The following is a 13680-nucleotide window of genomic DNA, read 5'->3' on the forward strand; positions in this document are numbered from 1 at the left end:
CTCCCCACACCTGCACCCCCCAGTTGAGGCTCCTTCCTACTCTCTCTCCATCTACCACCAGCATGCATCCCTCCCCTGCTGTGCTCACTGCAGAAACACCAAATTCCTAATACTCAGCTCCACCAGTTTTGTTTTGCAGTCTTACCCTCTAGCAAGTTGCCTCTGGGATTTGGCCACTCACGTGTCCCTGGTCCCTGCAGTGCTCTGAGGTGCCCAAATTGGGGCCTACTTCAGACGCTCATGGATCTGGGTGAGCACTTCCAGACCCATCTCCAGCTTCTGGGCCCAATCCCTCAGTCTCTCAGCAGACTCTGTCTTTGCCCCACCCTGCAAGTCCTGTGACTTTCATCAGGGACCATATGTCGAACGGGAGGAACAAATCTGCAGAGACTCCACCATACATGCGGGCTCCTCTGGTCATTGCAAGAGCCGTGCCTCCAAAAGCTGCTCTCACCAGCTGGGTGCTTTGGCCATAGACTCACCCAGCTACTAACTGAGGGTTGCTTTTGGCCATCCTGATGGCACGGATATGCTTCCTAAAATCTTTTGCTTTGTAGAGACTTTTTCCACTGGAAATCTCCTGGGCTATGCTGTGGAAATCAAGTTGGGCTTCTACCAATGACGTGTTTACGAGTTCCATGATGCTGGTGGACATGCCTGTCACAGTAGCTGCTGCTCCCAGCCCTAATCCAGTGGCTGAGAGTCCCAGCCTGATGCCCGCTGTAAAGGGTGCCAGAACCAGGCCAAGGATGGTCAGGAAGCCAGATGCAATGCTGGTGGAGGAGGCTACTACATTGGAGATGGTGCAGTCCCTGTGCCCCTTGTCAGCATTGTCTGCGAGCTCACGCAGCTTGTTTATGCTCTTCTCCAGCTCCCCTGTAATCCGAGGAAACTCTTCTAGAAACCTCTTCCTGTCTGGTTGGTCCAGATATTCACGTAGTATAACTGCCTCTTCCCTGCAGCAATGAACATCAAAGGATGAAGAAAGACAATTTGCTTGTCTGTAAAATAGGCTCAACAAGATCTACCTTGCATAAAACACAGAGATTATAAATTAAGTGGAAAATTTATTGTATAAATTAAATGGAAATAGTTTTGCAAATTAAACAAATTTTTAAACATTGAACCGATGTTTGGACATCGTTGATGTTCTGTGTGCTTACTCAATCATGGAAAAAATAAGTAAAGGATCTTAGGATACTCTTGACTTCAGAGAGGCATTTGACAAAGATGTCTCAGAGGCAGGTCAACACCAACACTTACAAAGAGTTGGTAGAGTAGGTACTCCACAGATAAACTAAGAGAAACGGGATTAGAGCAGAAAACCTTCATTCAAGGGCCTCAGCATGTGGTGAGGAGTCAACCTGTTCTTTGCCCTTGGCCGCTGGGAAGTGGTTCCTAAGCCCCTAGAATAGTCTGGCTGATATGAGTGTCCTCTCTGCCTGGGCCTCCGGCCACTGGACAGTCTGACAAAGTGACGTAACGGGGCCTTGTGTCACGGGGTATCAGTTCGGACCTGTGGAGGAGCTGGACTCTAGGGCACCTGTCTGACCTCAGGGAGGGGCTGGAGATGACAGGTCATGGTAATTTGTTTTTAAACAGGGTGAGCATCCCTGGTGGGCAGTGCTCTGTGTGTCCTGCCACACACTGAATCTAGGACAGTAACTCGTCCTGAGGACAATGGAAGCTTCATGTGTGAAACCCACCCAGACTGCCCTATGGCTGATGGGAACCCGAATCCTGTCCTCAGGATATAAACTGGAATCATGAAGCTTTCAGTGATCTCTGAGCATCCTTCTAGGGAAAACTCAAACCTGAGGGTGGTTTTTTGGACCCCAGAAATTGATCGTTGGTGTCAAATGTAAGGACAGCCTGGGGGACTGTGCCCTCTGATTTTGCAGACTGGCTACTTCAGTGTATGTAGATTTTTTTTATTTTAAATCAAAACTTAGAGCTAGAAGGACCCTTAATGATCATTTTGCCTGGCATCTGCTCTCCCCCAAGCCTGAAAACCTTGGCTTTCACAGAAGGTCACTGGGTCCACCAACTGCCCCAGCTGACAGGGAAGCCGGGGATGTGCTCTGAGTCCTGGTTCCCCATGGCTCTCCAGCCCACCTCACTGACTCCTGACCCCTCATCCAGCTCCCTGACCTCTCAGGGGTCACCAGCCTGCCACCTTAGCTGTAACTCATCCTGAGGACAATGGAAGCTTCGTGTGTGAAACCCGTCTAGACTCTGTCCTGTGGCTGATGGGAATCTGAATCCTGCTCTGCATTAACTGTAACTGGAATTCTGACAACTTCCAGTGCTCAGCACCCCTGACCTCACAGGTGTCACCAGCCTAACTCACACTTTACCTGTGACAGCTTCACCTGAATGCACCCCAAGGCCACGTGCAACTTTGTGGAACCTCTAAAGATTCAAGAGTCTTGAGGAAACACTCATCTGAACGCCTGAGCCTGAAGAGACCGGCACTTGCAAGGCTGGTGGAGGAAGTGTTTTCCTCTTGATTGGGGATGCGTGAGGCTCCGCAGAATCCCTCCAATGATACACAGTCACAGCCACTCACTGTGACCCTGGAGGCTCCCTGAGCCACACGGCCTTCCCACTGTCAGGACGGCTCCATGTAGACTAGAAGAGGGTCCCAGATGGAGTGAGAAGCCAGGTCCCAGGCAGGGTGTGGAGGACACGACCACCACAGGACCCTCCACCCAGGGCCCTCTAGCCCAGCATGAGGGGAGCCCATCAGGGAGGAAAGAAATGTCCCCCCTCCCGCTCCCAGAACCTCTGCTAGGGTCACACCCTTCAGTTCTGTGTCCTCGGGGCCTTCAGTTCTGTGTCCTCGGGGCCTTCAGGTCTGTGTCCTCGGGGCCTTCAGGTCTGTGTCCTCGGGGCCCACTCTCCTCACTCTAGTCCTGGCCCTGCTGCCCAAGCCCGCCTGCTCGTCCTCCAGCCTGGACCCTCTGCTCCACCCTGACCCTGGGTCTGACCCTGGTCCAGGCCTCCCTGGGCCTTATGATTGTGCTTTGTCCTCCATGTCTGACCCTGCAGTTCACTCTGAGGCCATCACCATAGTCCATCAGATTGAACTGCTATTCCCACTGAACACAGGACAGATCTGAGACTCCAAGATAAGCCCAGAGCCCCAGAGCTGGGTAGGACTAGAGCCAGGACCCCACCAGCTCCATCCAATTCCTCTCCAGCCTCTCTGTCTTATCGGCCAGCAGGATCCTGCAGGGTTGATACAGTTCCTAATCAAAGGGCTCAAGTCAGAATCCTTGGGAATGCAAAATGATGTTGATGTCCGGATTTCCTGACTTTTCACAAAGGAAGTTCTACCTGGTTCTCATCTCCTGGAAGAAGGCCATTGACCCCTGATTCTTCCCAACAAGGTTATTCTAAAAGTTAACATGAATTGAGCACATACTCTGTGTCAGCCATCATGCAAAGCACTTTGCATGCATGATCTCAGTGTCCTCTCAGTAAAACGAACGGATGAAGAAAGTAACAGCAAGAAGATCAGTAACTTGTCCAAGGCCACGTAACCTGCTCCTTCCTTACAGGTTTCATCTCTTCTTAGTCTAAGGCCATTCACTGGCAGTGAATGACATGGAGGAAACATTCTTCATGGATTCTTGAGAAGGAAAATTCTCAACCCCACCACACCATAGGATCCTGCCAGGAGGAGGTGTGCCTGCCAGGAGGAAACCAGCCTGGGGCCTGAGGATTTGGATGACCTTCCTGGTACACCTGTGCAGTTTACCTGGACAAATTGACCTCAGCCACAAAACTCTCCCAGGCTTTGTCTTGAGCAAGCAGTTGTTGCAGTTTTTCCCTCGCTCTGTTCAGCAAAAATATTCTGAGCGCTAGACAGAAAAAAAGAAAATTGGAGAAATTATGGTGGAAGGTAAATGGTACTGAGGTTCAAGTGATTAAAGTTCATCTTTCTGAGCAGCAATGACCTGGGATACTCTTGGTGGAATCACCTGGGGTTACAGATGGAATTGTTTCCCCCCCACCCCTCAATTTATATGTTGAAGCTTTAACCCCCTGGTGACTGTATTTGAAGACAGGGCCTTTAAGGAGGTAATTATGGTAAAATGAGGTCATAAGTATGGGGCCCTAATCCAATAAGCTTGGTGTCCTTATCAGAAGAGACACCAGATCTCTCTCTCTCCTTCTCTCTTTCCTGCAACATGAAGTGTTCTTAGTTTTCCTCTTTTTCCTGGGTCACTGAGGGAGAAAGGAACCTAGGGCTCACTTGGAGGGAAGCCAGAACACTAAATCTGTGTATTGATTGATTGGGGAGGGGGTGGGCAGCGGTAATAACTGAGCACCTGGGGATCTGCAGGGATATTTAAGATCAAAAGGACCTGCATGGGGCAATCACTTGGTAAGCAGGTGCTTATATATGGGAGCACTGTACAGGTGCCCTAACACAGCTAGGGGAAGGGGTGTTTCTGGGGGAGGGGAGAAATTTCCAGCTGGAACTAACATATTCCAGGTAGAGGGGACAGTACCAAACCTAAGCAGAACCTACTGTGTGGCAGGCACTGGCCCAGGCCATGAACACACATTCCATTTCATCCTCATAACAATAAAGGGATATATTATTCCCACTTTATAGGTGAGGTCAGATAACTGTGCTCCAGGTCACACAGGTGGGAGGCAGAAAAGACCAGATGGGGGTTCAGGATCCTCTGACCCGTGCAGAGCAGCTGGGTAGATGGCAGGGAAAGAGTTGGAGGAAAGGTCTCTGTGTTGACGCCCCAGGGTCTGGGAGCAGGGAGAGGGCAGGAGAAGCTCCAGAGACCCTGGGGGACCTCCTCTCCCTGCCCCGTCTGGCCTTTGGGACTTCCTCTGCTGTCCCCCTCCCCATGGGCTGTCCTGGCCTCATTTCTGAGTCACTTCTTATAGGGCAGTTGGGGAGGAAGTGATCACCTTGAAAGTGGCTCCCCAAGGAGAGGACTGGGAAAGAGGATCTGTGGACACACCCTCATTGGGGGAACTTCACGTGGCCCCTCTGGGGAGCTCCAGGATGCATATCCATCCCCTTCTTGGTTCTTGATTCCTCTTCATGTTAACTCTGCCTGGAGCCACCACCCTCAATTCTAGGTCACAAGTAGGAATCGTCCAAAGAGGCAGCCGATCACCTGGGGGGGTAGATGTTAAAGCTCGTGGTGGCAGCAGCAGTGTTTCAGAGATGTCCCTTCAGCTCTTTGTCTGAATCAGGCTTGAAGGAGGTGTGGCTTCACCCTTGGGGATGAGAAAACGGATGGTGGGCTCCATCACTAGTGAGCAGTGGCTGCAGAGAGCAGTGAGGGGCAATGTCTCTGGTGGGTTCCCCTAAGACAGGCACCAGGGCCACCAGGGACTTAACCCAGCATGGTTCTCTGTCTCCTGGGCTCTGCTGGCCACTAGTTGAGGAAAGTCACTCACCTCCCACGCGCTCCCTCCAAGTCAGAGTCCTGTTGGGGCACAAGGAGATGGTAATCAGAGAGGAGACAGCCATCTGTGAAGTCACAGGAGCAATAAAATCAAGAACTGATAGGAAGGAATACTCTGGACATTCCATGAGGTTGGGAACATTTTCTTTATTCTTCGGTAATAACTAATACTGATCCAGAGTCTGTGACATGCAGGCTCCTGAAATTCACCTGAACTTCAGTTAGTATAAGTTTTCATGCTGGTGCCAGAGCCTGGACTTGAACTCAAGCCATTCTCATCCAAATCCCAGGTTTGTGATGACTATGCTCTACTCCCTTTAAAGTGGGCTTCCCAGGTGACCCAGTGGTAAACAATCTGCCTGCCAAGGCAGAAGACGCAAGAGACTCAGATTGGATACCCGAGTTGAGAACTCAGATCCCCTGGAGGAGGAATTGGGACCCACTCCAGTATTGCCTGGACAGAGGAGCCTGGTGGGCTACAGTCCACAGTTCACAAAAAGGGACTGAGCTTGCACTCCCTTTAATATAGAAAAATATCTGTTTGTGGGTAGCTGTTAGTTGGCAAGTGACTCTTTTTATTGCCAAATGATAACTCCCTTCCTTTGCTTGAGCCTCTGCCTTGATAAAGTTCCTGCTCTATCAGGAACACAGCTCCCACAGCCCACACCCTCCTTGTTTCTGCAAGAGCCTTTATGCCACAAGGGCCTGGAGAGTCTGCCCAGCCCTGCCCTGGATGCTCTGAACCCGGATGGGGCCAAGTCCTCTCTACTGTCCTCTGCTGACTGTTGAACTTTAGCTTGTTTCTAATTGTTTATGTAAATAATAGTGTAAGCAACACTCTTCTTATATAAAACTTTGCTTGCATTCTTTTTTCTATGTCAGATCTTATTATTCCCAAATTAAGTGAAAGGGAATATACTTCCTCAAGGGCAATGAGGTCCTTGTTTCATCTCTAATTCTCTTCAGGCTCCTTTCTAGAAAGTTCCATGTGTGTTTCATTGGGAATGGGACTTAATCTTCACCACTCTCTTAGACGTTTGTACCTTCATCTTGCTTGATGGAAGGAAAACCCAACTCACAGGCCCCAGAAAGGGAAACAAGGCTCTCAAGGAAAAAATGACCAAGATGGAGATGGGCGAGAGAACAAAGGACCTAAACCAAAAAGAAACAGGAGTCAAGAAAAAAATTAACAACCAAATGTGCTTAAACACAGACTCTCCAGTTAGCATTTCGAATGAAATAGCTACCAGTTAACTCCAGCCCTTTGTACTGTGTCTATGCTCCCGCAGTTCTCTTTAAGCTGTAATTCTGGAAACTCTGGCAGCAGCACAAGACACAAATCTCCTAAGAGAGAGATACTATTAAACCTTTTGGTGGTCATTTTTCCTACAAACAAATGGACAATTCTTAAGCCCTGTTACCCATTTCGGTTTCCCTGGGGCTCAGTCAGGAAGGAATCCACCTGCAATGAGGGAGATGTGGGTTTGATCCCTGGGTTGGGAAGATCCCCTGGAGGAGGGCATGGTAACCCACTCCAGTATTCTGGCTTGGCAAACCCCCACGGACAGAGGAGCCTGATGGGCTGCAGTCCGTGGGATCTCATGGGACCCTGTCTCTTCTCTGCTACTCCTCCTGTCCAGGACCGGCAGGGCAACCTCTGCCCTCCTGGATACAGCCTGGCTGAAATATGAGGTGTTCAGTTCAGTTCAGTCACTCAGTTGGGTCCGACTTTTTGCAACCCCATGAATCACAGCACGGCAGGCCTCCCTGTCCATCACCAACTCCTGGAGTTCACTCAAACTCATGTCCATCAAGTCACTGATGCCATCCAGCTATCTCATCCTTGGTCGTCCCCTTCTCCTCCTGCCGCAATCCCTCCTAGCATCAGAGTCTTTTCCAATGAGTCAACTCTTCACATGATGTGGCCAAAGTACTAGAGTTTCAGCTTTAGTATCAGTCCTTCCAAAGAAATCCCAGGGCTGATCTCCTTCAGAATGGACTGGTTGGATCTCCTTGCAGTCCCAGGGACTCTCAAGAGTCTTCTCCAACACCACAGTTCAAAAGCATCAATTCTCTGGTGCTCAGCTTTTTTCACAGTCCAGCTCTCACATCCTTACATGGCCACTGGAAAAACCATAGCCTTGACTAGACGGACCTTAGTCGACAAAGTAATATCTCTGCTTTTGAATATGCTATCTAGGTTGGTCATAATTTTCCTTCCAAGGAGTAAGCGTCTGTTAGTTTCATGGCTGCAATCACCACCTGCAGTGATTTTGGAGCCCTAAAAAATAAAGTCTGACACTGTTTCCCCATCTATTTCCCACGAAGTGATGGGACCAGATGCCATGATCTTCGCTTTCTCAAAGTTGAGCTTTAAGCCAACTTTTTCACTCTCCTATTTCACTTTCATCAAGACACTTTTTAGTTCCTCTTCACTTTCTTCCATAAGGGTGGTGTCATCTGCATATCTGAGGTTATCAAAATTTCTCCCAGCAATCTTGATTCCAGCTTGTGCTTCCTCCAGCCCAGCGTTTCTCAAGATGTACTCTGCATATAAGTTAAATAAGCAGGATGGCAATATACAGCCTTGATGTACTCCTTTTCCTATTTGGAACCAGTCTGTTGTTCCATGTCCAGTTCTAACTGTTGCTTCCTGACCTGCATATGGATTTCTCAGGAGGCAGGTCAGGTGGTCTGGTATTCCCATCTCTTGAAGAATTTTCCACAGTTCTTGTGATCCACACAGTCAAAGCCTTTGGCTTAGTCAATAAAGCAGAAATAGATGAGTTTCTGGAACTCTCTTGCTTTTTCCATGATCCAGCAGATGTTGGCAATTTGATCTGTGGTTCCTCTGCCTTTTCTAAAACCAGCTTGAACATCAGCAAGTTCGCGGTTCACGTATTGCTGAAGCATGGCTTCGAGAATTCCGAGCATTACTTTACTAGCATGTGAGATGAGTGCAAGTGTGCAGTAGTTTGAGCATTCTTTGGCATTGCCTTTCTTTGGGACTGGAATGAAACTGACCTTTTCCAGTTCTGTGGCCACTGCTGAGTTTTCCAAATTTGTTGGCATATTGAGTGCAGCACTTTCACAGCATCATCTTTCAGGATTTGAAATAGCTCAACTGGAATGCCATCACCTCCACTAGCTTTGTTCGTAGTGATATTTTCTAAGGCCCACTTGACTTCGCATTCCAGGATGTCCGGCTCTAGGTGAGTGATCACATCATCCTGATTATCTGGGTTGTGAAGCTCTTTTTTGTACAGTTCTGTGTATTCTTGCCACCTCTTCTTAATGTCTTCTGCTTCTGTTAAGTCCATACCATTTCTGTCCTTTATCAAGCCCATCTTTGCATGAAATGTTCCTTTGGTATCTCTAATTTTCTTGAAGAGATCTCTCGTCTTTCCCATTCTGTTGCTTTCCTCTATTTCTTTGCATTGATCGCTGAGGAAGGCTTTCTTATCTCTCCTTGCTATTCTTTGGAACTGTGCATTCCAATGCTTATCTCTTTCCTTTTCTCCTTTGCTTTTTGGTTCTCTTTTTTTCATAGCTATTTGTAAGGCCTCCTCAGACAGCCATTTTGCTCTTTTGCATTTCTTTTCCATGGGGATCGTCTTGATCCTTGTCTCCTGTACAATGTCACAAACCTCCGTCCATAGTTCATAGGGCACTCTATCTATCAGATCTAGCCCTTAAATCTATTTCTCACTTCCAGTGTATAGTCATAAAGGATTTGATTTAGGTCATACCTGGGCTGCGTGGGTGCAGGAGGGCCTAGAGGAGCCATCCCACGTTGAAGGTCAGGAAGGGCGGTGGTGAGGAGATACCCCTCATCCAAAGTAAGGAGCAGTGACTGCGCTTTGCTGGAGCAGCTGTGAAGAGATATCCCACACCCAAGGTAAGAGAAACTTAGTTAAGATGGTAGGTGTTGTAAGAGGCCATCAGAGGGCAGACACACTGAAACCATACTCACAGAAAACTAGTCAATCTAATCACACTAGGACCACAGCCTTGTCTAACTCAATGAAACTAAGTCATGCCCGCGGGGCAACCCAAGACAGGTGGGTCATGGTGTAGAGGTCTGACAGAATGTGGTCCACTGGAGAAGGGAATGGCAAGCCACTTCAGTATTCTTGCCTTGAGAACCCCATCAACAGCATGAAAAGGCAAAATGATAGGATACTGAAAGGGGAACTCCCCAGGTCAGTAGGTGCCCAATATGCTACTGGAGATCAGTGGAGAAATAACTCTAGAAAGAATGAAGGGATGGAGCCAAAACAAAAACAATGCCCAGCTGTGGATGTGACTGGTGATAGAAGCAAGGTCCGATGCTGTAAAGAGCAATACTGCATAGGAACCTGGAATTTCAGGTCCATGAATCAGGGCAAATTGGAAGTAGTCAAACAGGAGATGGCAAGGGTGAACGTCGACATTCTAGGAATCAGTAAACTAAAATGGACTGGAATGGGTGAAATTAACTCAGATGACCATTATATCTACTACTGTGGGCAGGAATCCCTCAGAAGAAATGGAGTAGCCATCATAGTCAACAAAAGAGTCCAAAATGCAGTACTTGAATGCAGTCTCAAAAATGACACAATGATCTCTGTCCGTCTCCAAGGCAAACCATTCAATATCACGGTAATCCTAGTCTATGCCCCAACCAGTAATGCTGAAGAAGCTGAAGTTGAACGGTTCTATGAAGACCTACAAGACCTTTTGGAACTAACACCCAGAAAAGATGTCCTTTGCATTATAGGGGACTGGAATGCAAAAGTAGGAAGTCAAGAAACACCTGGAGTAACAGGCAAATTTGGCCTTGGAATGCGGAATGAAGCAGGGCAAAGACTAATAGAGTTTTGCCAAGAAAATGCACTGGTCATACCAAACACCCTCTTTCAACAACACAAGAGAAGACTCTACACATGGACATCACCAGATGGTCAACACTGAAATCAGATTGATTTTATTCTTTGCAGCCAAAGATGGAGAAGCTCTATACAGTCAGCAAAAACAAGACCAGGAGCTGACTGTGGCTCAGATCACGAACTCCTTATTACCAAATTCAGACTTAAATTGAAGAAAGTAGGGAAAACCGCTAGACCATTCATGTATAACCTAAATCAAATCCCTTATGATTATACAGTGGAAGTGAGAAATAGATTTAAGGGCCTAGATCTGATAGATAGAGTGCCTGATGAACTATGGAATGAGGTTCGTGACATTGTGCAGGAGACAGAGATCAAGACCATCGCCATGGAAAAAAATGCAAAAAAGCAAAATGGCTGTCTGGGGAGGCCTTACAAATAGCTGTGAAAAGAAGAGAAGCGAAAAGCAAAGGAGAAAAGGAAAGATATAAGCATCTGAAAGCAGAATTCCAAAGAATAGCAAGAAGAGATAAGAAAGCCTTCTTCAGAGATCAATGCAAAGAAATAGAGGAAAACAACAGAATGGGAAAGACGAGAGATCTCTTCAAGAAAATTAGAGATACCAAGGCAATATTTCATGCAAAGATGGGCTCCATAAAGGAGAGAAATGGTATGGACCTAATAGAAGCAGAACGTAATAAGAAGAGTTGGCAAGAATACACAGAAGAACTGTAAAAAAGATCTTCACAACCCATATAATCATGATGGTGTGATCACTCACCTAGAGCTAGACATCCTGGAATGTGAAGTCAAGTGAGCCTTAGAAAGCATCACTACAAACAAAGCTAGTGGAGGTGATGGCATTCCAGTTGAGCTATTTCAAATCCTGAAAGATGATGCTGTGAAAGTGCTGCACTCAATATGCCAACAAATTTGGAAAACTCAGCAGTGGCCGCAGAACTGGAAAAGGTCAGTTTTCATTCCAGTCCCAAAGAAAGGCAATGCCAAAGAATGCTCAAACTACTGCACACTTGCACTCATCTCACATGCTAGTAAAGTAATGCTCGGAATTCTCGAAGCCATGCTTCAGCAATACGTGAACCGCGAACTTGCTGATGTTCAAGCTGGTTTTAGAAAAGGCAGAGGAACCACAGATCAAATTGCCAACATCTGCTGGATCATGGAAAAAGCAAGAGAGTTCCAGAAACACATCTATTTCTGCTTTATTGACTAAGCCAAAGGCTTTGACTGTGTGGATCACAAGAACTGTGGAAAATTCTTCAAGAGATGGGAATACCAGACCACCTGACCTGCCTCCTGAGAAATCCGTATGCAGGTCAGGAAGCAACAGTTAGAACTGGACATGGAACAACAGACTGGTTCCAAATAGGAAAAGGAGTACATCAAGGCTGTATATTGTCACCCTGCGTATTTAACTTCTATGCAGAGTACATCATGAGAAACGCTGGACTGGAAGAAACACAAGCTGAAATCAAGATTGCTGGGAGAAATTTTGATAACCTCAGATATGCAGATGACACCACCCTTATGGAAGAAAGTGAAGAGGAACTAAAAAGTGTCTTGATGAAAGTGAAATAGGAGAGTGAAAAAGTTGGCTTAAAGCTCAACATTCAGAAAACGAAGATCATGGCCTCTGGTCCCATCAATTCATGGGAAATAGATGGGGAAACAGCGGAAACAGTGTCAGACTTTATTTTTTTGGGCTCCAAAATCACTGCCGATGGTGACTGCAGCCATGAAATTAAAAGATGCTTACTCCTTGGAAGAAAAGTGATGATCAACCTAGATAGCGTAATTCAAAAGCAGAGACATTACTTTGCCGACTAAGGTCCATCTAGTCAAGGCTAGGGCTTTTCCAGTAATCACGTATGGATGTGAGAGTTGGACTGTGAAGAAGGCTGAGCACCGAAGAATTGATGCTTTTGAACTGTGGTGTTGGAGAAGACTCTTGAGAGTCCCTTGGACTGCAAGGAGATCCAACAGTCCATTCTGAAGGACATCAGCCCTGGGATTTCTTTGGAAGGAGTGATGCTAAAGCTGAAACTCTAGTACTTTGGCCACCTCATGCAAAGAGTTGACTCATTGGAAAAGACTTTGATGCTGGGAGGGATGGGAGCAGGAGGAGTGAAGAATCAAAGCTTCTCCATTTTGTGAGGTTCCAGGAAAAGAGCCTTTGGAAATCCCCTGACCTCACCCCACCACCTGCAAACCAATCAGAACCCTTGGCCAACCCGGGAAATTCGAATCAAGCCCGGGAAAGGAGAACCAATCAGAACTCAACCCCTAACCCTTCACCAGAAGGTGATCAGTCAGACCCAGAGACTCCCGTTTTTCGAATTTTTTGCATGATAATACCCTATATAAGCAATGTAACCCAGAGCTCAGGCCTCCTCCCTATAGCTACTGCGTTGGTATCGGTGGGAGCCCCAGCTCGAGCTTGGTAATAAAAACTCTCTTGCTTTTGCATCAGATATGGCTCCCTGGTGGTCATTGGGAGATTTCGTGACCTGGGCATAGCATTTGGGGGCTCCTCCGGGATCTCCCACCGGCTCCATGGGAAGACCGATCCGGAGAGTCATCTGCAGCTGGTAAGCTTTTTTCTCTTTCTTTTCACTCCTGGTAGGGCCTGGTTTCTGAGACCAGTATACGCGCCGGAAAGTCACCAGTGGGGGTCGTTGGGAGATGTCCCCGACCCCGGCGTGGGGGGATGGAGTGCCCCTCTTCTCTGTAGATGATAGCAGGTCGCTCCCGCTGAACGGCCGGAGGCTGTTGTCATTCGGTTTTACCTCCGGACTCCCGGAGGTGTATTTCTCCTGTCTCTGTCTGTTTGTGTGGCTGTTCGTATTGTCTGTGTTAATTTACCAACATCTGACTGATCCAGGGACGATGGGGCAATGCCATTCTAGCCCCACACCTCTATCCTTGGTTACTGATAATATTAAGGAGGTCAAGATGCGCGCTCATGACCTCAGTGTAGAAATTAAAAGGAATAAATTAATCACTTTTTGCAGCGCAGAATGGCCGACCTTCCATGTAGGCTGGCCCTCAGAAGGCACCTCTGACTTGGGAACTGTACACCGAGTCCAAGATATCATCTTCTGACTGCGGATCGGACACCCTGACCAAGTTCCCTTCGTCAGCACATGTGTCTCCTCAGACAATTCATTTCTGAGTGTTAGACAAAAGCCCAGTTTCTGGCCCTGGAAGGGTCCCTCTTCCTGCAAAAAATGGCGACTCTGGCGGGGACTCTTCTTTGCCGAGACTGACATCCTGTCCACTCGGGGTACTCAGGGGCCAGCTTGCCTGCCAATGGACCAGACCCAGCAGCTGCAACTGGGACCCTT

General features: G+C 47.6%; 1 pseudogene; it reads right to left on the bottom strand.

The window, feature by feature from the left end:
- Window positions 1–225: 225 nt before the first annotated feature.
- On the bottom strand, window positions 226–5512 carry LOC138078712 (apolipoprotein L2-like; annotated as a pseudogene).
- Between the last annotated feature and the right edge of the window lie 8168 nt (window positions 5513–13680).

This window comes from Capricornis sumatraensis, chromosome 4 (assembly GCF_032405125.1).
Source record: "Capricornis sumatraensis isolate serow.1 chromosome 4, serow.2, whole genome shotgun sequence".
NCBI lineage: Eukaryota > Metazoa > Chordata > Mammalia > Artiodactyla > Bovidae > Capricornis > Capricornis sumatraensis.